Below are 24917 nucleotides of genomic sequence, written 5' to 3'. Positions count from 1 at the left end.
ATTCTCAGGTTTGATCATTTGATGGAGTCACTGAGTTCTTGTATATTTCTTTCACAGCTCTTGAATTGCTTGACTAAGAGTTCTTCTGTTTTTTTCTTTAATATCTATTTTACCTTTGAGTGCTGAGATTCTGTTTTACACTTGTTCTAGTTTGCTGGAGTGACCTTCCACTGCATTTTTATTTGACTAAAGGGACTTTTTACTTCCAGGATTTCTGATTGGCACTTTTTTTCTGAGATTTTCCATGTCTTTGTTCAACTCCTCTTTCATATTTTGTGTTTTATTCTTTATTTCACATGTCCCTCTTTTTTTCCAGTCTCCTTTGTTTCACTTTGGTGCTTGTTGAAGTGCTCTCTGAGTTTATTAGTTGTTTCTGTGTCATCTCAAGATTTTGATTTGTGATGTCTTGATATTTCTTGAGTTCATCCAGTTCATTCTGTTTGACCATGTCTTGTAGCTTCTTCTTGAGTTTCTCAATGATCTTGTCCATGATTTCCTCTTCAAGATATTTTTTGTGGATGTCGCTGAGCTCGTTGATGATATTTATGATTGCTCAGTTGGGATCCGGAACTGGGTATTCATTTTTTTCATTTCCCACTTAATCCTCTATTGAATTGTTGTTCTTTTGAGGAGGGGAGTGTCCTTGCCTTCTTCTTCTCTCCATGCTTGTAATTGGCGTGTGCAACTATGTTCTTGATTGGCTAGTTGGCTGTTTTAATTGCTTAATTCAATTATTGTGTTGTAACTGGCTTAATTGTTAGCTAGGTTGATGTGCTGTTTCTGTACCTGGCCTAGAAGTATAAATCAGCAATAACAAAGTCACAGGTTCGATACCAAACAAATTGTGTATTATATAGAATACCCCTAAGCAGTGGGAGTTGGGGGGGTGTAATGGTTGTTTGGCTAGAAATAGAAACTTGGATAATTAGTAAAGAATAAAAGGGGGGAGAGGGGGGTGAGTAGGGGAACAGTTGTGGGGCTGCTGGATTTGGGGCCCTTGTGTGTGTTTGGGTGTATTTCTGCTATTGTAGTGGAGGGTGCTCGTGTTTGGGATTGCAGAGGGCTATGGGGTTTATGGTTGGTACAATAGCCTAATCAGCAGATAGTTAATTGTGTAAGAGAGCAAGGTGGCTTAATTGGATGCTGCATGAATGCCCATCAGGCCCTGGCAGGTCACAGGTGGGTGGGGGTCCACGGTTTCCCTGCGACCAGAGCGCCTCATGCTGGCGAGAGGGCAGGCAGCACTTTCCCGGCACACTGGCCAAAGCCGATGCGGTAGCCGTCCCCCTGGCAGTGCCCTGTTATGATGACTTCATCCCCATCCAACAGGAATGTCCTGGTCTGTCCCGTCGTCCCCAGCTCTACGGGCTTCGTTCCCCTCCAGGACAGCTCCAGCATGGAGCCAAAGCTTTCTGGCTCCGATCCACTGATGGTTCCAGAAGCCAAGAGATCCCCAGGCCGCAGGTTGCAGCCATTGACAGAGTGGTGCGTGAGCTGCTGCAGCATGGTCCAGTACATGTACTTAAAATTGGACCTGCATATGGTTGCTGCCTGGCTCATTCCTTCTCCTTTCAGGGCCACAGACAAGTTGATGTCAAACATGTAGGGCTGGCTGGTCATGGCAGAGATATGGCAGGGGCCTGGGATCCTGTTCTGGGTTGGGCACAGCGAAGGGCATGAGGGCATCCATGGGCACCACCCATGGAGAGATGGTGGTACCAAAACTCTTCCCAAGGAAAGGCCCAGGAGGGACGTATTCCCACTGCTGGATGTCTCTAGCGCTCCAGTCATTCATGAGGACCATCCCGAAAATGGGCTCGTGGGTAAACTGTGGTAACAGTTTGGGGAAGGCAAGGAGGGTGAGGTGAAGACAGGGGAGAGAGTCGATGAGAAGGTGCAGAAAGAATAGTTGGATAGAGAACAGTGGATTGTAGCACAAGAGAAGAGGAGCTAGTGAAAAGGGTAAGAATAAGGATAAGAAAATAGTAATAGTAAAATTAATAATACTAAAAAAAAAAGGAGGAAGAACAGGAACCAGCGGGAGTGAGTAGGATGGACAAAAGAGGGCAATCAGGTGGTGAATATGATTAGAATACATCATGTACTTGTATGAAAATGTCATAATGAAACCCATTACTTTGTACACTTAATAAAAAATTGAGATCAAGTGTGGTGGTACACACCTATAATTACAGCTACTCACAAGACAGTGATGAGGAATCATAGTTTGAAGTCAGCCTTGGCAAAAAGTTAGTGAGACTCCTATCTCAACAAATAAGCTGGACATGGTGGTGTATGCCTGTATCCCAGAAATAGGTAGGAGGATCACAGTCCAAGGTTGGCCAATGCAAATACCATGTGACTCTATCAGAAAAATACTAAAGCAAAAAGGGCTGGGAGTGTGGCTCAAAAGGCCCTGCATTCAAACTCCAAAACTATCAAAAAATGAATTATTAATTAAAAAGAGATGCTGGTTTTTCTTAATGTTTTAATGACAAAGTATTTCAACAAACGATTAAGAAATGGAGAAGTGCAAGGTTTCACCTTTTCCCTTTGCCTTTTCCAACTTCTTGCAAGACTAGCTTATTTTTCTCTATTAACAGTTTCTCACTCTTTTGCCCCTTGCATTAAAAATTCCACAGTCATTATTCTCTCAGAGGTGACAAGTCCTCAGCATCAGGTTGAGACTCTATCTTGCACTTCATGTCTTAGCAATATGAAGAAACTTCTGGTTTGCTGTGCCAGACTGATGCTATCATTTTTGGGTCACTACTTATACTTCATGTCCTTCTAACACAAATCTTCTCTCTTTATCCTAAGGCCAGTATATATTTGTTTCATAAGTCCCTAATGACATGCAACAGTCTCCAGAAAGCCTTCCCTAATTTACTGAAGAAATATGATTTCTTCTTCCATTGGACATCCACTTTAGATTTGTACAAAACTGTTAGCTATGTTTTGTCAATTGCATTGTTTTATGCCATGTATCTACATTGGGCTGTCATATTTAAAGACTTAAAATGACTGTTCCTTGCTAATTTTTGAAGCTTTTGTTACACATACTACATTGAGTGTGATATATGTGTAATAGCAATTTGTTGATATTTGTATTTATCTACATAAAAAGTACAAGAGTGGAATGGCATTAATATTTTCCATGTTACAATGGGTGAATGTTTATACCATGAAATCACTGATAAGCAATTATTAAGAAGTTTTTGATATCCATTTATAGATAATATGCAAAAGTAGAAGTATACAAAAGTGTGTAATTTTTAGGAATTCATACTTTTTTACAAATGACTCATAATTTTAGGCATTTTCTTATCATGATGAAACCTGTATGTGATTACATAATACATATAAATGTGCTTTACAGTCTGTATTCTATTACTGTATAGATGTTTCAAGTGTTTTAAATTATCTGTCACTCCTATATTCCATTAATTAGATATACTGGTCATAGTATATATCAGAGATTAAGTACACTTTTGGCATTTAGAATGGTGGAAATAATAAGCTGTTGTAACTGGCTTTAATATACTCATGCTAACAGGGATTTTATAAGTGAAAAGTAACTTGAATAGATAATTTTCAGAGATACTTAATTTTCCATAAAGTACTGCATCTACATTCGCTTTAAAGATAAACATTTTATTTCATTTTACTTCAATTAAATCTAAAATACCATCTGTTTTCATGTGGATGACTCCAAAAACTGATCTTGGCATCTTGAATTTGTACATTGTCAATGAGCACAGAAACCATCACCACAGCTGCAGCTGAAACCAGGGGTAAGGCAAGGGGCATGGGAATGGACGCCCAAGTGTTGTCTGCACCAAAGACACACCAATGTCATTTCTTGCTAAGAAAGAAACAATGCTTTCAATTATGTTATACTCAGGTACACTTTCTTATCACTTGGAAATTTTGTTTTATACTGATTTTTAAAAAGTCTTTAGGGCTATTGTACATCATCATCATCAGCAACAGCAGCAGCAGTGCTTGGGATGAAATACAGGACCTCATGCATGCTGTGCAAGTGCTTTTTCACCCAGCCTCCTAGCACATATATTTTAAAAAATCCTCTTTCTTTTTATGTATTATGCACACACACACACACACACACACACACACACAGGTAAACTTTGCATGTTTGTGTGTTCTATTCAAAATAAATAGGATAATGAATTTGTAAAAAATAACTTCTTTATATTCAGAGTCCAATATTTCTGACTTCAGTTCTGACCCATCATTTCCAGTGCCTTTGTTTTCTGTATAAATTGTGCTGTATGTCATTAGTTTGGGAAATGGGGCCTTTCTCAAAAGGGAGTTTCACTATTGGCTCTGGAACTTTCCCTCAGCCTCAATACCCTTTCTGCTTGCTTGATTCACAGACGCAGGTGATGACAACTAGGTCACAATTACTTATACATCTTTACCTAAGAGATGTTAAAATATGAAAAATATTCATCTTAATACTAAGAATATGATAAGTAATCATTGAAAACACTCAAGTGGTTAACTTACACCTACAGCTCACAACATCTTTGAAATCTATGTTTCAGTGTTAGTGTATACTGTATTATATTAAGATAAATATACTCAGATAAACTTGATTAAAAATAACATTAAATTATATTTTTCTCACATACTTAATTTGAAAAATAGTGTGATGTGTCACACAAATGTCAGAAGTTATCTTTCAGGCTATTTCATCTACAATTAACAAAAGTACTACATAACTTTAAAGCTGAACAATAGAAATAAAACTTCATTGAGGTTTTTTTCCCATAGACGTACTCAATTAAATGAAAAAAATATGTTGTGCATTTGTCCAAAATGCTCATTAAGAAGTTAAACCTTATAGTAGAAGTACATCATCTTATGACTTTGATTCCCAGTTCTTAGGTGCACACATATTTTATCAGCAAAGAAGTCTGTGAAACTGATGGTAAAAAAGAAAACACATGCCATTTATTAAAACTGTATGTTCAATGTTGAATACTTAGGAAAAATGAAGGTTCAGCTATATAAAATAGTGACAGAGCTAACATCTAGTCAAGATTGAAGAGCTGATAATCTAGGCTGGAAAGACACCATTGCTCTGGCATTCTTGAATGAATGTTTTCTGTTCATATTTTTATTTGCAACCAGATTTAGGAACATGACTTCCCAAGATTATAAATATATTCATTATTTTAAAAGCACATACCATCTTGAGGTCATATCAAGCTATAGATAATAAAATTGTTCTTAAAATAAGGCTTGATTTCATATAAAACATACAAGATAGCTTTAGTTAAAACAATAAATAGAAAATGGTAAAATAATAAGAAACACTAGAAATATGACTTATTTTTATATAAATATTTCAAGGGTTTTGAAAATTCTATTTTTAAATGCTGGCATACATTTTGATACTTCATTTTGAGACAATTTTATAAAACTTGCACTCAGATCATTTAAATTCTCCTCTGTAAATAGTCTTACATGTTTTCACTATAATTCTTGCTTGATGGGAATTAACCCACATTTTAGAATGTTGAAGAACACACTAGAGGATATTCTCAGTTTTTACTAGTTATATTATCTCTCAATTCTTCTGCTTAAATACCATTGGATTTTGTGTCTTTTCTTTGTAGCTTTAGTGAGAACAGTAAATCACCTCTTCAAAAGGCCTAAGTGAGGACCAAGTGTTCTAATAAATCCCAAAGGATTAATAAGGAACTCTGTATTCACAGCTGCCTGTATTATAAATCATTGGAACCAACAAGCATTGCTGTACTGTTCATCCAACAAAAAGGTCATTTTTAAAGCTAAACTGTATAATAATAATTGTCTTATATTCAATTATCTAATTATCAGATTTTTTTTGAACTTGCATATCAGACTAATTATTGATGTGTCTTTTTTTTTAATTTTTATTTTATTCATATGTGCATACAATGTTTGGGTCATTTCTTCTCCCTTCCCCCACCCATTCCCTTACCCCTTGCCCCCTCCCTCCCCCCAACCCCCTCGCTACCCAGAAGAAACTATTTTGCCCTTATCTCTAATTTTGTTGATGAAGAGAGAGTGTAAACAATAATAGGAAGGAACAAGGGTTTTTGCTAGTTGAAATAAGGATAGCTCCACAGGGAGTTGACTCACATTGATTTCCTGTGCATGTGTGTTACCTTCTAGGTTAATTCTTCTTGAACTAACCTTTTCTTTAGTTCCTGGTTCCCCTCTCCTATTGGCCTCAGTTGCCCCAAAGTATCTGCTTTAGTTTCTCTGCGTTGAGGGCAATAAATGCCATATAGTTTCTTAGGTGTCTTACCTATGCTCACCCCTCCCTTGTGTGCTCTCGCTTTATCATGTGATCAAAGTCCAATTCCCTTGTTGTGTTTGCCCTTGATCTAATGTCCACATATGAGGGAGAACATACTATTCTTGGTCTTTTGGGCCAGGCTAACCTCATTCAGAATGATGTTCTCCAATTCCATCTATTTACCAGCAAATGATAACATTTCATTCTTCTTCATGGCTGCATAAAATTCCATTGTGTATAGATACCACATTTTCTTGATCCATTCGTCAGTGGTGGGGCATCTTGGCTGTTTCCATAACTTGGCTATTGTGAATAGTGCTGCAATAAACATGGGTGTGCAGGTGCCTCTGGAGTAACCTGTGTCACATTCTTTTGGGTATATCCCCAAGAGTGGTATTGCTGGATCAAATGGTAGAGCAATGTTTAGCTTTTTAAGTAGCCTCCAATTTTTTTTCCAGAGTAGTTGTACTAGTTTACATTCCCACCAGCAGTGCAAGAGGGTTCCTTTTTCCCCACATCCTCACCAACACCTGTTGTTAGTGGTGTTGCTAATGATGGCTATTCTAACAGGGGTGAGGTGGAATCTTAGTGTGGTTTTAATTTGCATTTCCTTTATTGCTAGAGATGGTGAGCATTTTTTCATGTGTTTTTTGGGCATTTGAATTTCGTTTTTTGAGAAAGTTCTTTTTAGTTCACTTGCTCATTTCTTTATTGGTTCATTAATTTTGGAAGAATTTAGTTTATTAAGTTCCCTATATATTCTGGTTATCAGTCCTTTGTCTAATGTGTAGCTGGCAAATATTTTCTCCCACTCTGAGGGTGTTCTGTTCAGTTTAGAGACCATTTCTTTTGTTGAGCAGAAGCTTTTTAGTTTCATGAAGTCCCATTTATCTATGCTATCTCTTAGTTGCTGTGCTGCTGGGGTTCCATTGAGAAAGTTCTTGCTTAAACCTCTTAATTCCAGAGTATTTCCTACTCTTTCTTGTACCATCTTTAGAGTTTGGGGTCTGATATTAAGATCCTTGATCCATTTTGAGTTAATATTGGTATAGGGTGATATATATGGATCTAGTTTCAGTTTTTTGCAGACTGCTAACCAGTTTTCCCAGCAGTTTTTGTTGAAGAGGCTGCTATTTCTCCATCGTATATTTTTAGCGCCTTTGTAAAAGATAAGTTGGTTATAGTTGTGTGGCTTCATATCCGGGTCCTCTATTCTGTTCCACTGGTCTTCATGTCTGTTTTTGTGCCAGTACCATGCTGTTTTTATCGTTATTGCTTTGTAATATAATTTGAAGTCAGGTATCGTGATACCTCCAGCGTTATTCTTTTGACTCAGTATTGCCTTGGCTATTCATGGCCTCTTGTGACACTTCTTTTCAAATGTATTTAAGAAATAAATCTATTAAAGTTTTCATATACATAATTTGTTTTGGAGATATATTTACTATAATTAATGTTACTATTTTTTACATATATGTAATTATATGATGTATGCAATTGGTGTATGAAAAGAGCAAAATATTGGGGTTATTTGATTACAGATTATGCCAAAGAGTAGGTAACGTTTTGATTTAATCTTTAATCTCTTTGCTTTAATCTATCCCTTAATGTCCTACTCACTAGATTAGTGGATGGTATCTGTATACATAAGGAACTCATTCCTTTATCTATCCTTTCTTTTCAGATTATTGTCCACCAGGAGGTAAGCAAGGCTAGCCCTCAATGACAGCTTTAGGGATGAGGAACACTGAGAGGTCTGCATTGTGACTGCAGCATTGTCATTTATCATGATGTAACTTCTGAGGTCAACATCTCAACAATCTCAGTCTTCTTGACCTGAAATTAGAACAATGGCCAGGGATCTCTACTATTGCTTAAGTGTAAGATGCTATTTATAATCCAATACCAATCCTTTTCATTACTAAAAAAAAATAAAGAGAATATCCTTTTAGAAAATGAAAGTCACTTTATTTTTGTTTATTGAAGGCACTATATTTATACTTCATTTTCAAACACAATCTACTTAACTCCCAAATTTTCCAATATTCAGGAAAGTTACATTCATCTTGTGAAATTAACATTATGGGAAATTTGCACTATTATAACAAAGGAATTCTAAAATAGTCATGTTTACTCTCCAAATTTGAGAAAATAAGTTTCAAAAATTTAGTGAAGTCACCCTTAGTGAAAAGTTCAAAGCACAACCACTCAAAAATAATATCCTGGTACCAGAATAGCCTTTTTTTCTTTGTTGTGCTGGGTGAGGGTATGCTGTGGCATTCATACAGGTTCTTACAATGTATCAATTATGTCATACATGAATTCACCCCCTCTCCCTTTTCTCCTTTATTCCATTCCCCACTGATTCCTGGACAGGTATCATTTTTGCATTAAGGTACATGTGTACACATTTTTTGCACCATATTCATCTTCCTACCTCCTTTCCCAATCAACTCCCCCTCCCACTGGTGCCAGCCCCTCCCCTTGGGCAGGACTTGTTCCACCCTACTGTTCTCTCATTTTGGAAGAAAAAAGAGAAAAGAAAAAAGGAAACCATGACATTTTAGCTCTTGTTTGAGATAAAGGTAGCTGCACAGGGAGTTTTCTTGTGATATTTTTATGTATACATGTATTATAACCCCAACTGGTTCATTTCCTCTAGTTTTCTTCATTCTATCTTAATCCTTTTCTTATGGTAGTTTCAAGTCAGTTTAAGATTTCTATATTCATTCTCGTATAGAGAGTATATCAACCCTATTCAAGTTCTTAGTTTACCTACCCCTCCTGTGTGTGACCTCTCCTTAATGTGACCCGTGTTTCACAATATTGCTGCATTTGTATTAGGTCTATATTCCACATAAAAGAGGAAACATGCAGCTTTTGGCCTTCTGAGTCTGGCTAACCTCATTTACGATGATGTTCCCCAGTTCCATCCATTTACCTGCAAACGACAAAATTTCATTCTTCTTTGTGGGTGAGTAAAAATTCTATTGTGTATAAATACCACATTTTCTTAATCCATTCTTCAGTAGTGGGGCATCCGGGCTATTTCCATAGCTTAGCTATTGTGAACAGTGCTGAATAAACTTGGGTGTACAGGTGCCTTTGATATAAGTTGATTCACAATCCTTTGGGTACATCCCTAGGAGTGGTATGGCTGGTCTATTTTATTTTTTTTAAGGAGCCTCCAAACTCTTTTCCATAGTGTTTGTACTAGCTTACATTCCTGCCAGTGTATGAGTGTTCCTTTTTCTCCACATCCTCACCAACATTTATTGTCATTTGTGCCATATTTTAAAGAATATTTATAAGAGCTACAAACAGCACAGTACAAAGACAAGTAAAGACTTGGCCACAGTGGGTTGCAGACGTGAAAAAGCACTTGCCTAGCATGCCTAGGGACCTAAATTCAATCCCTAACAGCATAATAAATAAATAAACAAGTGAGGTAATTATTTTGAATGTATTTAGGCATTCTGCATCCAAATTGGGGGATATAGAAGTCCACTGGTAGGCTAGCAGAATAGAACAAAGGAGAAATGTTTCAAATTCTTCTGACCTTCCCACATTGTGTGTGTTTGTGTGTGTGTGTATGTTTAAATGTTTTAAAATTCTTTTTATTGATAATCTTGCTGTTATTATCACTAATATTCTTTGTGCTCTTTGATAAGTCAAGCTTATTGTCTAATAACATCATAAACTTTCATTGTTTTCTCTGCTTGGAATGCTTTCACTCTCTTCCCTTGGCTTGTTTTCAAGATCCTTTACTTCTCTTTTAATCTTACATGTCTTAATATAAATTTAGTTTGTAATGTAATTCATTTGAATTTTTATTTGACTATTATTGTTTTCATGGACAAGACAGAAATGATATATTTGGGGAAGAAAATTTACTTTGCTGATCCTAGTGTTTTCAACCATCTGGCACATAAATAAGGCAGATATTTATGTGTACTAGGCTCATGCATATATGATAAATATTTTATTAATGTAAACAGATGAAGTGAAGATGTATGGCCATGGTGCTAGAGATTGTCTTCTCCCAATATCCCTTCCTGTTCATCTTTGGCATAAAATACTTTGAATTTCTGTTTTATGCATGGCTACCAAGCTAAAGACAGACAATACCATACTGACTTATACCTAGGTCTGTCCACATGGCTAAGTTCTGGCCAATGACTAGCAACCAGGAGAGCTATAACTTCTAGTTGGAGGAACTTGTCTCCCTGTTGCCCATTTTATCTCCCAGTGGCTGAAGTTTGTATATAGCTGGGAGCTGGAACTGAAAGACCCTCTTGGAACTGAAAACAAAAGTTATTTTTTGAAGCTGATAGAGCAAAAGAGAGAAGGAGCTGGGCTCATTGACATTGCAGTTAATATTACCTGCTACTCACTTCAGATTTTGACATGACAGAAAAGTAAATTTTGTTTGCACTGCTATAATATTAGCGTTGCTTTCTTTTAAATAGCAAAAACCTATTTCTTAACTAATGTCTCAGATAGTGTCATCTCAGATATGAACTAGAGACTGAAATTATTTAGTAATAATCAAGCATTGATATTTGAGAACAACAATAAAAATTCAGACTTTGATTCCTCTTTCATGAAAGAATAATTACATATTTGTTCAAATGGAAAAAATAACTTTAAGCAAGAATTGGACTGAAGTTAAACCTGTGTTTCTTCTGAACTCTCATTCCTTTTATGTTGGGCAACATTTCAATCTTTGTTCTAAACAGTAACTTTAAACAAAGACATTGGAACTAGGTAATTGAACTGTTGATAGCATTGCAATGGAGAAAGATCTTTCTAAAACATAATGCAGAATATCTTCCAAAGGAAGTGTGTCAGACTTTTAGAAACACTTGAAAATAGTCCAAATGTTTCTGAGCTTTGGATCCTTTTTGTATCTAATCTGAATAAGTGATCTAGACATGAAAAGCAGCTGCAAATATGTGTAATGTGATGATATGCAAAGATAAATCCCAGAGAAAATGCAAAGAGAAGTATATGAGGGATTAGAAACTTTCGTGGTAGAGAAATTTCATAGTACCTGTGGTAAAGAGAAATTAAATAAAAGATTACAAAGTTTAAAATGATCTCAAAGTGCAAATGAAAACAAATTTCAAAGATTATCAAAGTATCAGCTTTAAACCATCAATCTATGGAAATTACTTTAGCAAATTTATCACAAAACAAACTTCGTTGGCAAAATTAATAAATCATTTTACTGCATGTGTTGTGTTCATATCTCTTTGAGACTATAATCATTTGGCAGAAGTTCCACTGCTATCTAAGGTATTTTCACTGATGGATATAGAACTTTGTCTATATATACAAATTGGAATGATGTGTAAATAGGATGACACAAGACACTGAAAATTATTAGAAAATCACTACAGTTACATGTGTTAAAAAGCATTCTTTTTCAGTATTAGGTTTGAATGGTGAGGGTGTTGAGAGAAGAGGTTTGATTTCCTATGACTGGTTCTTAAGGTGATTTCACTAAAGTTCCTCTATTTTGGCTTACTTCCAAATGTGATACAATATTATTTTTCCAAAAACAACATAAGATGTTTTTACTTAACTTGAGTGTTAACAAATGGGATCATAATACTTAAAATGCAATCTCCACCCTGAACCTCCTAAACATCTAGTTCTTAAAATGATTTGTTTGGAACATTAATAAAGTAATTCTCAGTTATCTTCATTTTTGCTTCCCAAGGGTTTATTTGTCATGCATACATCAACTGTGGTCTGAAAATACTAACTGGAATATTACAGAAATAAACACCTCATGAATTTTAAATTGAGCCCCATTCTGAGTAGCATGAAATGTCATGCTGTGCTCTGTCTTGCCTGAGGTTGAGAATCATCCCTTTGTCCATTTGTCCATACTATCTGTGGTGAATGCACTTCCCATTCTGGTCTCAGCTTCTAGTTATCAGATCCATTAGCATCATATTGCAGTGCTTATGTTCAAGTAACTTTTTTTTGTTCATTTATTCACATGTGCATACATTATTTGGGTCATTTCTCCCCCTTCCCCCTCCTTTCCAGGCAGAACCTGTTCTGCACTTTTCTCCAGTTCCATTGAAGAGTAGAAATAAGCAATAATAAGAAAGGCATAGCATTTTTGCTTATTGTTATAAGGAATGTTATGCAGAGGGATTCCTAGCATTGCTTTCATATACAAATGTGTTACAACTCAGGTTGATTCGTCTCTAACTGATCTTTATACTGGTTCCTGATCCTCTAGACCAAAAATCATATGTTCTCCCTTATATGCAGTCTTTAGATCTAGGGCAAATACAGCAATGTTGTAGGACTTGGGTTACATGACAAGGGGAGAACATACACGGGAGGTATGGGGTTAGAGAGAAAACTCAAAACATGAAAGCATTTGATGTCCCCACTCCAGAGGAATTAATACAGAAACCTTAAAGTGACAGAGGTCAAGTAACTTTTACATAGTCACTAACCCATTTATATACCTTCACTTCATCACATAGGCATTGCTTGATCTCACATCATCATAATAAGAAGGGTTAGAACAGTACAATATTTTGAGAGACAGGGAGAGAAAGAGAGATATAGGCCATATTTACATACTTTATTACTATAATTATTCTATTTTATTATTAGTCGTTGTTAATCTCTTATTGTGTCTCATTTATAAATTAAACTTTATTATAGGTCTGTGTGTGTTCAAAAAAACCCTATATATCTAGGGTTTTGGTACTATCCACAGTTTCAGACATCCACAGCGTCTTGGAATTAAGCCCCTGTGGATAAGAAGGAATTTGTTTGTGCCAGTTTACTTCCTGAATTCCTATGCTGAGGTTTTTTAATTCCACTGAAACAAACATCATCAAGGGACTTTAACATAAGCTGTAAATAACTTTTGCTCTAATTTCTGTAGCAAGTTCAAAGAAGTGTTTAACTTCTGGGATTCTTAGGAACACCCTTCTCACTGAAGCAAATGTTATCTTACCAGTCATAGCTAAGGTTGCTAAGTAAAGTAAACAAAAATAGACACATAGATTTAAATTTTAAATAATAAATTATTTAAAAATATAAGTATGTCTCATGCAATATTGGGGTGATACTTGCATGTTAAATGGATTTGTTTCTTTTTATCTGGAATTCAAATTTAGCTAGACATCCAATACTTTATCTGGCAACCCATGTCATTATTCATCCCCCAATGACTTATCATGAAGGGATAGGCCACAGGGAGTTTCATGTGAAGGAATCAGTAGTTTGTCAGTCTGAAATGGGAGTTTAAATGCTCACTTGAAAAACAACTCTGATTAGACTTCTAGCTTTTGAATAATTGTTTCAACCATTAAAAGGGTTCGTGAAGACATCAAAGGATTAATCAGACAGCAAGAGCTACTGAACTGAAGTCAGAGGGAGATCACCGTCAACTCTTTCTTCTCTCTATGCTGGCTAGGCAATACCCAACCTCAGTACCCAATCTGCTGCTGTTGATCTCCCAGCACTTCTGATGGAGAGTTAATATCTATCTATTAAAGATACATACTAGATTCTGCTATTACCAAGCAGAAGGCTTCTGCTTAATCAATCCTTAAACTTTGAAAAGTGTGAACTGGGAAGCTTAGGAATCAAGTTCAGCCCTGACCCTAGGCTACTAGCACCCTCTGGTGCCTCACAAAAGAAAACAACAAAAATCCTCCAGTGAAAAGTACATTTCATTCCTCAAATTATATTTGCAATAAGTTTTTAAATACTGTAGCTAGCAAGTAACTAAATTAATGATCACCATGAAAAAAATGAGACCTACACCAGGCTCATAAGAAACAATAGTTAGCAGAAGTACATCTTTAATAATTCCAGATATTGGAATTATTTTATTGGATGGAGATTAGAAAAGAGTAATCATGTTTCCTGTGTTCATAACCAAGTTTAAAATTTTAGCTGAAAATAATTTTTAAAAATTTCATATTTGAATGAATATCCAATGAAAATCACATTGAAAAATACAGGGGCTAGAGGTATGACTTAAGTGGTAGAGGTCTCTCTCTGCAAATGTGAGGCCTTCCTAAGTTCTAACCCCAAAACCGGTGAAAAAGAAATGAAAGATACAGTATTAAAATGGTTTGAAAGTGTATTATATTAGCTGAAAAGAGAATTAGGGAATTGGAAGGTACATTAAAAGATCTACAAAGGTGAAAGCATGTACACTATAGAACAGAGTAAAAGGCATCAATGATATACCAAGAAGATTTAATTAGATTCTAGAAAATGAGAAAAAATTATCAGAGCCAACATTTTTTGATATAGTAGCTTAGAACATTTCAAAACTCATTAAAACTATCATGGCCTCATATGTAGAAGCAGCCAAGAAATTTCCTCAATAGGATAACTAAGAAAAATAGAAGCCTAAGACTTTATAATAAAGTTGCAGAAAATGAACACCAAGAGAAAACCCCACAAGAAAGATTATTTCAAAGGAGTGACAGGCTGACCAATACCTTTCAGAGGAATAATGAAGATAAAAGCAGTAATTTCAAGCTACAAAAAGAAAATATAGCCTATCTAAAATTCAATGCCAGTAAAAAATATTTTTACAGAATGAAACAAAGTAAAATAATTTAAGACAAACAAAAGTTGGGAAAATTTTAACACTGGTAATCTATCGCTAACAAAAATTCTAAAGAGAATTCTTAGACATAAGATAACTGTCCATGACTGAATGGCAGAATTGTATGGAGAAAACAAATGAAATGAAAAGCATGGTTGGGCCTGGAGCCTCACGCCTGTAATCCTAGATACTTGAAGGGCAGAGATTGGAAGGATCACAGTTTGAAGATATCACAAGCAAAAGTTTCACAAGACCACATGTCAACCACCTGTTCAGTATGGATGACATGCACCTGTCACCCAAACTGCCCAGGGAAGCAAAGTTGGAAGATTGTGGTCCAGGATGGCCTGGGCAAAAACAAGATCCCATCTCAACACAGAAAGACTAACACAAAAATGGCTGGCAGAGAGGCTCAAGTGGTGGAGCACCTGCGTAGCAAGGACAAGGGCTTGAGTTCAACCCCTAGTACTGCCAAAAATAAATAAATAAATAAAAATTATTAATCTAATTGTGAATCAAATTAATATACGCACACACAGGAAATTTGAAAACACCTACTTTGGTGAGTTTTTTTTAATATATATTTGTGACAAAGATTGCTTTGTTTAGAAATATGTACATTACATTTCACTTTAGTGTTTTAAAATTTTAATTTTAATGGCTTGACAAATGGATAATGTTATGAACCATTACAATTTTATTCAGAGCTGTTTTTCCATCTGATTTCAGTTTTCTTCCTCCATTATTTTAATCTATCAGCTTTCATACTTAAAATGGATTTCTGTTAAACAACATATAACTGAGTCTTATTTACTGTTTCTTCTGATTATCATTGTCTTTTAATGGATAGAGTTATATTAGTCATGTCTACCATGTTTGTAACTGTTTTCTATTCATTTGTTGTGGTTTCAGTTTAGTTTCCTTTTTCTGTCACCTCTGTTTTAATTGAGTATTTGGTATAATTCAACTTTAACTCCTATCTAATATCAGCTATACTTCTTATATTATTGAAGTTATTTAGAGTTTGTAGTATATATTTTTAATTAAGTTTCCCTTGAAATAGTACCATACCATTTTATGTGTAGCACATCTGTCTTATAGTACAGTATTTCTAATTCCACTTTGTCATCCTTTATGATATTTTATTTATTCATATGCAACATTCACATTTTTGTCATTACTATTATTACTTTAAGTAGTTATCTTTTGAAGAATTAGGAATAACAAAATATTTTATCTGCTGGGTATTGGGGGGGGAGAGGGAGGGGGCGGAGTGGGTGGTAAGGGAGGGGGTGGGGGTAGGGGGGAGAAATGAACCAAGCCTTGTATGCACATATGAATAATAAAAGAAAAAAGAAAAAAAAATTTTATCTTCATTATTCTTTCTCTGACACCCTTCCAATCTTTGTGTATATACAGATTTATGCTTTTGTCAATTTACTTCTCTTTGAAATACTTTTAACATTTCTTGCAAGGGAAAGAGATGTACTAGTGATGAATTCCCAATTTTTATTTCTCTAAGAATGTCAGTGTTTTTCCTTCACTTTTTAAAAGACAGTCACATTACATCTGGAATCATAGGGTATTGTTTTTTTCTCCCCGTAACACTTAAATATATACTTTATTTTTTGTGTTTCTCATGCTTTTTGATAGAAGTCTGCTGAAATTCTTACCATCACTCTTTTTGGAATATGTACCTATCCTACTTCTATCAAGATTGCGTCTTTGGTGGTTTTTTTCTGCGGTTTGAATAGCATATTCCTAAGTAAAGCTTTTCTGGGTTATCTTGATCACCCTTTTCAGAACTTCTTGGATCTGTAGTTTGGTGTTTGTCCTTAATTTTGGAAAGCCTTTGGTGATTGTCGTTTTGCATATTTCTTTAATGATTTGTTCCATCTCTCTCTCTCCCATCTCCATCTGGTTTTTCAAGTATGTTTCACTTTTTGAAAATTTACAGCACTTAATGGTAGTTTTCTGTATTGTCTTTCTTTTTCTTCTTTTCTTTCCTTGGCTTTTCATTTCTATTTGGAGGGGTTCTATTGACATACCTTCACATTTACTTATTCTTTTATCAACTATAGCCAGCCTACTGATGAATCTTGAAGACATTCTTTATTTCTATTATAGTAGTTTTGTTCTTAATGTTTCCAGCACTTCTTTTGATTCTTTAGTAAAGAATTCTTTAGCAAACAATGAAAAGAATCTATGTTTCATCTTAATTTTTCATAGGAAGCCTTACATATTAGTCATGGTTTCTTTTCTAATAGGCACTTTTAGAGTAGGTTTTTGTTTACATCAAAAACTGAAGGGAAAGTACAGAGACTTCCCATGTCCCCTTGGCCCCAAATGCACATAGCATCCTTAAATATAAAAATTGCACACCAGGGACTAGGGTCTTTGCTCAAGCAGTAGAGTGATTTCCTATTAGGCACAAGGTTCTATGTTAAAATTATAATACTTTCTCCTAAAACAAAATCCACACCAGAGTGGTATATTTGTCATAATCAATGAATCCATTGTCACATTACAGAAATCCCATGCTTTATATCAGGGTTCATTTTTGGTGTTATACACTCTACATATTGTAGCTATTTTAAGTCCCTTGTCAAAACAGAGCATGGTGTACTTGAGCTTAGTAATCCCAGCACTTGGAAGACTGAGATGTGAAGATTTCAAGTTTGAGCCCAGCCTGGGCTACATCATAGCAATATCTAGACTGGGCCACATAACAAGACCTTGTCTTAAGAAGCCAAAACAAAAAATGTCCCTTGTCAAATAATTTAGAAATTTGTGCTATATCTAATCTGGTTTTTGTTTGCTTTGTCTTTTGAAATAGAGAAGTTTTGTTGTTGTTTGGGTTTTGTTTTTTTTTTTGTCTTCTAGCACATCCTATAATTTTTTTTCTTGAAAGTCAGATGTGTTATATTGAGTAAAGGAACTGTGGTAAGTAAGTTTTAGTGTGAGATCTTATGTTACACATGTTAGGAACTGGGCTGTATTTAAGGTTTGCTGTAGCTGTATGTTCCAGAGGGCTCAATATCCTCTGCTATCCTTGTTTTTTAATCTCCCTTGCTGATTTAGACCCTCCTGTTCCTGTAAAAACAAATTTATTTTTGCATCTTTTTCTGTTGCTATAGGAATAAGATACGAGGAGAGAAAGTGTTCTACAAATGTATCATCAAATCTGTGACTTAGGGGACCCATGTCCATGGGTGGCAACCTTTGCAGGTGGTTTTAAGCATTTTTTCCCTTAAGTAAGACAGTCTAGAAGGAGATGAAGTAGGAGAAATGCCCTTCCTGTATATAGGATAATGATCTGGTAAAGTTTTTCCCCTGAAAAAGAGAACTTTTGTTACTGAAAATGATTTGTTGTCTTTCACAATGATTATTCTTCCCCTCTACTTGCCAAGACCTAATCGGTTGCCTGAAGGTAAAACTCATAAGAACCACATTCCCCAATAGCTTCTCATTCTCAAGGTAGTTAGTCTTAGCAACTCATCAAAATTACCATTAATTGTCCCTTCTTATTTTCAGCCTCAGTGGCTTCTGTCCCAGAGAAACAGAACCTGGGTATGGCTTTGTGGATTTACCTGTCCCTCTTGATTGTGAGTTGTTAGCTTGTATCACTATACCCTTCTCTTATGGGTCCAAGAAAAATCATCAACTTTCATTTTAGTTAGATTTTTCTTCATATAAAGATCTGTTGACTTCTAAGTACTTTGAAAATCTCAGCTGAAGCCAGAAGTTACAAATAGGATTTTTAACTTCTCTGCATAGAGGATCCTGGAAAGTGTTGAGCAACAACAAAACATTTTTTAATTATGTATCATATCTCAGAGCTACTCTAGTTTCTGGGTGTGTAATAGTCAAGCACAACTGGATTAAAATCAAGTACCTTTTCATTACAACTTTACTCTCTGGTCATGTTTATATAAAAGAGCTCTGAAAAAGAAATATCATAACAACAGATCCCTAAATTGCATATTATTTGGCAGCCATTTCTAAACAAGAGTTGAAGGGTAGGACGTAATGGAGCTTTTGTGGATCATCTTTATTTTGTACCAGGACTATTTGAATTTTAAGCCCATGGTTTCTTTAGTCAGCATACACCTTATTCATTTCCTTTTCTTGGTTTACTTTTAACTGTGAGTCATCTCAAGAGGAGATACAGACCTACTAGTATTAGGCAATGAATAAGAGATAAGAAATAAGAAATAAAAATTCTGCCAAACATTACATATACTGTAATCTGTATACCAATCATTTATGATGGCTGATAGTTTTTTCCATCAAATCATTTATTCAGCAAGCACTTCTTAATAGCAGCTTAAGTCCAAGTTCTGTTCTAGTTATAATAACTAAAACATATTCCTTACTATTGATGATATCAAATTTAATTAACAAAGATAAACAAACTTATAATATTATATGGAGAGGTAAATTCTATGTTGGATCTGTGACCCTACATAGAAAATATTTGCAAGAATGACATATGATAAACATTAATACCTAAATTTAATATAAAACATATTATCCATTTTTCTTATTATTAATGTTCACTCATTTCCACTTTTTAAAAAAAAATGTTTCTTCACTTGATTCCTTCCAGTTTTAATCAAATGTTTACTAAATCATGTCAATGAGCACAGGTTAACAGTATTTCTGAAAGTCACATTGGTCCTTAGGGAATGAATGGAAGGAAGATAGGCAACTTCACTTAATTTTGCTTATAATTAGGTTAGATATTGTAATTTCTTAGACTACCTGGTTATTTCTAATTCTATAGAGAGCCAGTACTCTGTGTTATTATAACCAGAATTATTTTCTCCAGATGACAGCAGTGTATATATAAATACTATGTGCATATATTAGTAATATGGCTATACTAAAAAAAATCAAAATTAGAAAATGAAAAGAGGAAAGTAGAAGCTTTTCTATGAATCAGCTTTAACACCCATGTTCATTCTGTGTTTTCAAACATTGGGTCTTGTCATTTAATACCATTAATAAAAAGACAAAAGAGTACCTGGTAGTAAAATTGTATGTATTTCAAAACCATCTGGTTTAAATCTCAATAAACATCTGGAAGTCTTAATTATGTTTTAATAGACTATTCTTTAAATAAATTATTGCTCTCTGAAGTGCACAAAAGAATATATTTTGATATATAAGAACATATTGTTCAATGGTTTGGCAAAGTAAAATACTGATGTGCATAAAAATTATAACCTAGGTAGGCCATTTGCAATTTGGCTCAAATTTTCAGTGTCAAGCATATTCATTTACTACTGTGTAAAAAGCATGAGCAAGAGAGGGCCATGGTCAATTTTTTTAAAGGATAATGTAACAGATACTTAAATTATGTTGTTGAAGGGGTGGAAATCATTATGCCCAGGAAGTTTAGAAACCTATCATAATGAATTCAGGATTCATAATAAGCACCAGGATTTTACTTGTGATCATAGAAGGAGCGAATGACACAATGCACTCCAAGTCATGCAAGGAATGAAGGGGAGTTGAAGAAAATCTTCAAAATGTCACCATTATTAAGCAACGAAGTGAAGGGCAATGTTCTCCTTGATCTTGTCTTAGTTTTAGTAACCTATGGAATGTCTACTTGGTATTTTTTCATAAATAGCACTGCTATCTGTTCTGTTACAATGACTGTTTGTAATGCATTTAGCTTGTACTTTATTGCTTAAGTAGTATGTATATTTTTGCAATATAGCAAAATTTCAGAATTACAATATTAACCCATATTTTCCACAATAAAGAAAACACATCTGAGTGCAATGTGTACTAACACAAATTAATAGAGTACTGGATGCGATGTCCATTCACTATTTGTCTTTGGGACACAAGCTTTTACTTTGAAGTCTCTATGGTAGCTTTCTCTATCATCTGTGCATATTTTAACATGTCACCTATAACTGAGCAGATACAGCCCTCTCTTACACTATCATAAAATTACCTTTTCTAGTTTTGAAAATAAATCCTGAATTTACTGGAATATTTCTTCATTGAGAATTTTAAATTGCTAGTTATTTTATTTGATTTATTATTGTTTTGTTAGTGCTCTGATACAAATGGACATTTGTTTAGTGGTTCACTCTAGCCACAGTGCTCCTTTAAATCCTGTTATTTTCAGTGCATAATTTTGTTGACTATAAAATTTGATCACTTACCTATATATTGTGTCATCAAAAAAACCCCATTCAAATGAGGTATTCTTTTTATGTTTTGCTGGTTCTGGGCACCCCGTGAATGTTAAGGGTGTGCTCCATCACTCATAAATGAGCATTAAGCAAAGAGAAATGCAAGATGTATGCATTAATTTGGGAGAAATCACCACATAAGAGGAGGCTGATGTAATGGAAATAAGTTTAGTCCCTTGTGAAAATAACTCGAAAAGAAAAGAAGATCTGATTATTGAACTCTGGAGACATTCTGCAGGAAGTGTTGAAGAAAGAGAAGGGATCAATGAGAGAGAACTGATTCTTGGCTCCTTTTGTTCTTTGCATTATTTATTCATATATTCAACAAATATTTACTGGGGTAGGTTCTCGTGGGACAGGAGATTATAAAAATGGTTTAGTTTCTTTTATGGAGTTTTAAATTTTATATAACATACTTTATATAAATGCTTTCATTAGATTATCTTAATTTTTCTCCTAGGCACTTGTGAAATTAATTTCCAATTTAAGAGACACCAAAAGGCCTACCTTATTTTCTTATAGGATCTGAAAGACAAGTGTGGGTAATTACAAGTTGACTTGAGTTTCATTGGTTCCAAGGGCAGGAAATGGGATACTTTGCTTTCCTGATTCATTTTCCAGTCCACATTTACCAGGTATAAATCCCCTCAAGTGAGTCATTGCTCCTTTGAACGTTAGCCAGGAAACACATCAGAGCATTCGGAACTAGTATGTTCTAGTCTCCTCTTTGGGGAAGAAACAGGTTATTAAAGGAAATGTGAAAGTGAATGAAGATATTGATTTTGAGCTTAATAGGATCATGGTGTTTAGAAACAAGAATGTTTATTTTTATTTGTTTCTTAGTCAGATTTTTAGGGCTCTGGCCAGATTTTCCAACCGCAATCACTTTTGTATTAGAAGAAAGAATCTCTGTCAGTTAGGCCAGTCTCTTCACATGAGTTTTTCAGGATATGTGGCTTCTACTTTAAAGGTATAGGAAATCTTCAAATTTTAAATAAGTATATTAGAGCATATTCAGTGGTAGATCCAAGTTTATAAGGGAGTTGGTGACAAATATAACTCATTTGAAATTTCTTAATTTTGCTTTTGAATTTATAATGTCAATTTGGTCAATTTTTTCACAAATATTCCTATCCTCAAAGTACTCCTCTCTCAACATCCATCTGTTATGATTCTGGTAGATTTTTTTCTCCAGCTAGCATAGGAGACAAAACTTTAAAAATTATGTTTTGCATTAAAAATTATTTCTCGTAGTCATTAATGGAGCAAGATAATTCATTATCAATATATGATATTGTCAACCAAATAGCTTCATTTACTTTATCCCAGAATATATATTATATTTTTATATATTCTTATGTAAATATATATTTATGCCTATATATCAGAACATATGTGTGAACATGTTCATAAATGCTCCTCAACTTAATTAGGTATTCCTCTCTTCAATTTATTATCACGAATTGAAAATATCTTAACTAGAAAATATATTTAATATACATAATTTACAGAACATTAGAACTTATCAACACAGTACACTTAGACTATGGGTCATTTATTCTCATGACTGTGACTGATTGGGAGCTGCAGCTTGCTACCACTGTCTAGCATCTACCATTGAGAAAGTGGAATCATGTCAGCAACCATCTCTCTCTCTGTGTAAGCACATATATATATATATATATATATATATATATATATATATCTCCATGTATGTGTACAAATATAGGTATATTTAGAAAGAGAAATTTATCTGTTTAAAAACATTTACTTAGCTGCATCTATTGAACATAATTATGATCTTACAAACTGAGCTATTACAGTATTACATACTGTCCAAAGTAGTTTTATTTTTTTATGCCTGACTTAGAGAATATTTTGTACTTGATTTATTTTAGATTTAAAGCTGACCTTTTGTGCTGATTTTATCATTGCTAATAGTTTTTTTTAGTATCATCACTATCAATGCATTCATAAGGAGCCAGTGAAATCTATATTTCATTTAGTTTGAAATTAGCCTCATTGGTGAGCGATTTTGTGTATACTTACAAGTCAATAAACATAATTCAAGTTCACTGAATGCCCTTATTCATACAGACTGTTCTGCAAGAAATACCTATCAATATGGTTATACCAAGTAACATCCGTACAGAGTGTAATTTTTAGAAAATGAAGTAAGGAATCTACTGAAAGACTTTTTTAGATAAAAGTTTTTGCTTTATGTTATACCAGGTTATTGTATAAAATATAGCTATTTCACTTCACAATTTACTCAGTAAAAGCTAATGGGACCTGCCCTTACTTAATATTACAAAAGAATAAAAATTTCTTTCACATGTTCTGTATCACAATTACCTTCTAAAAGGATTTATGAAATTCAAGCATTCAACTTGTTAAATATTAGAAGTTCTATAATTTCAGTACATAAACATTAGATTTTTAAAAATACTGTTCAAGTATTGAAGATACTTTCATTCAAGAGAAAAAGACTGATGGCTTATTTGCTTATTTTCTCTTTTACAGAAGAGAACAAGGCAGGCTTTCACATGATTAATTTGGTTGTGTAAGCTAAACAAATCTTCACCAACACATTGTAAGATAGAATTAATCTATTCATGTATATGAGGAAAAAAGGAGTGCCACTGAATAGTTTCATTAATTAGTGGAATAGATTTGTAGTCACATTGTGTGAGGATATGAACTAAGTGTATGCTTCATGAAAACAGCATTAATGGACTTAATAAGTATGTTGTTAAATTAATTAAATTTAGTTACAGAAATTAAATATTATGTAAAAGTGTATGTGCATACAGCCTTGTGTGGTATATCAAAAAGAAATGGAACCATGAAATACAGAAATCACATTTGTCCTAGATTCACAGGCTGATTTGCTTAAATATCTTGAATGCTACTGGTTAAAAGAAAATATTAGGTTTATAAGAGTTTTAGAAATACATATTGGAGTGATTTTATTTGGAGCATAGAACTGTCATCATGCCTCCCCATTTACTCTTTCACCTGGTCATGTGGTGTGCACATGTGGAGTAAAAGACCCTATTCAAAGAGATATCCGTGTCTGAACCAATATTAAGCATGTTATGCAACTGATTTCTTCTTATAAGGTCACAGTTTGCCATACAGTAGCTCACATATGAATTTTGTAGTTACATTCTTTGGGATATGCAACTAATGTCAACATGGATTTGATTATCTCATTGTTGATTTAAATGGTTTTAAAATGCTACATAAAATGTTCATCAGAAAATACATGAAAATGTTCTATAGAATATTTTAAGCATTCAAATGTATTATAAAATAAAAATTTTAATATAAAATGTTTAATACCATCATGATTTCATTTTTCTTTTATGAACTTTGTACTATAAAGCAGACTATCCAAAGACAACCAGAAAGACATTTTCCCTTGTCACATGTTCTTGGCTTCTTGGCCAATCTATTTAATAAATTTATTTTATAGACTTAAACCTAAAAATTCTTTTCTTTTCTTTTTTCAACTTTCTTTTTTTCATCGTGCTGGGTGGGGGTACGTTGTGGCATTTACAAAAATTCTTATACTATATCAAATATATCATACTTTAAATCATCCCCTCTACCATTCACCCGTTCCCCTTCATTTCCCCCAACCCTGTTTCACCCTCCTAAGCTCTGATTTTGCATAATAAAAAAAGAAGAAGAAAATGACATTTTGATTGATTAAGATAGCTACACAGGGAGTTTCCTTGTGGCACCTGCATGTTTATATGTATTATAGCCTGATTAA

The 24917-nt window shown here is 34.3% G+C and overlaps 1 pseudogene; it reads right to left on the bottom strand.

The window, feature by feature from the left end:
• Positions 1 to 1111: 1111 nt before the first annotated feature.
• Positions 1112 to 1818, bottom strand: LOC109676174 (fumarylacetoacetase pseudogene; annotated as a pseudogene).
• Between the last annotated feature and the right edge of the window lie 23099 nt (positions 1819 to 24917).

This window comes from Castor canadensis, chromosome 2 (genome assembly GCF_047511655.1).
Source record: "Castor canadensis chromosome 2, mCasCan1.hap1v2, whole genome shotgun sequence".
NCBI classification, from domain to species: Eukaryota; Metazoa; Chordata; class Mammalia; order Rodentia; family Castoridae; genus Castor; species Castor canadensis.
This window is presented reverse-complemented; position numbering and strand designations above follow the sequence as displayed.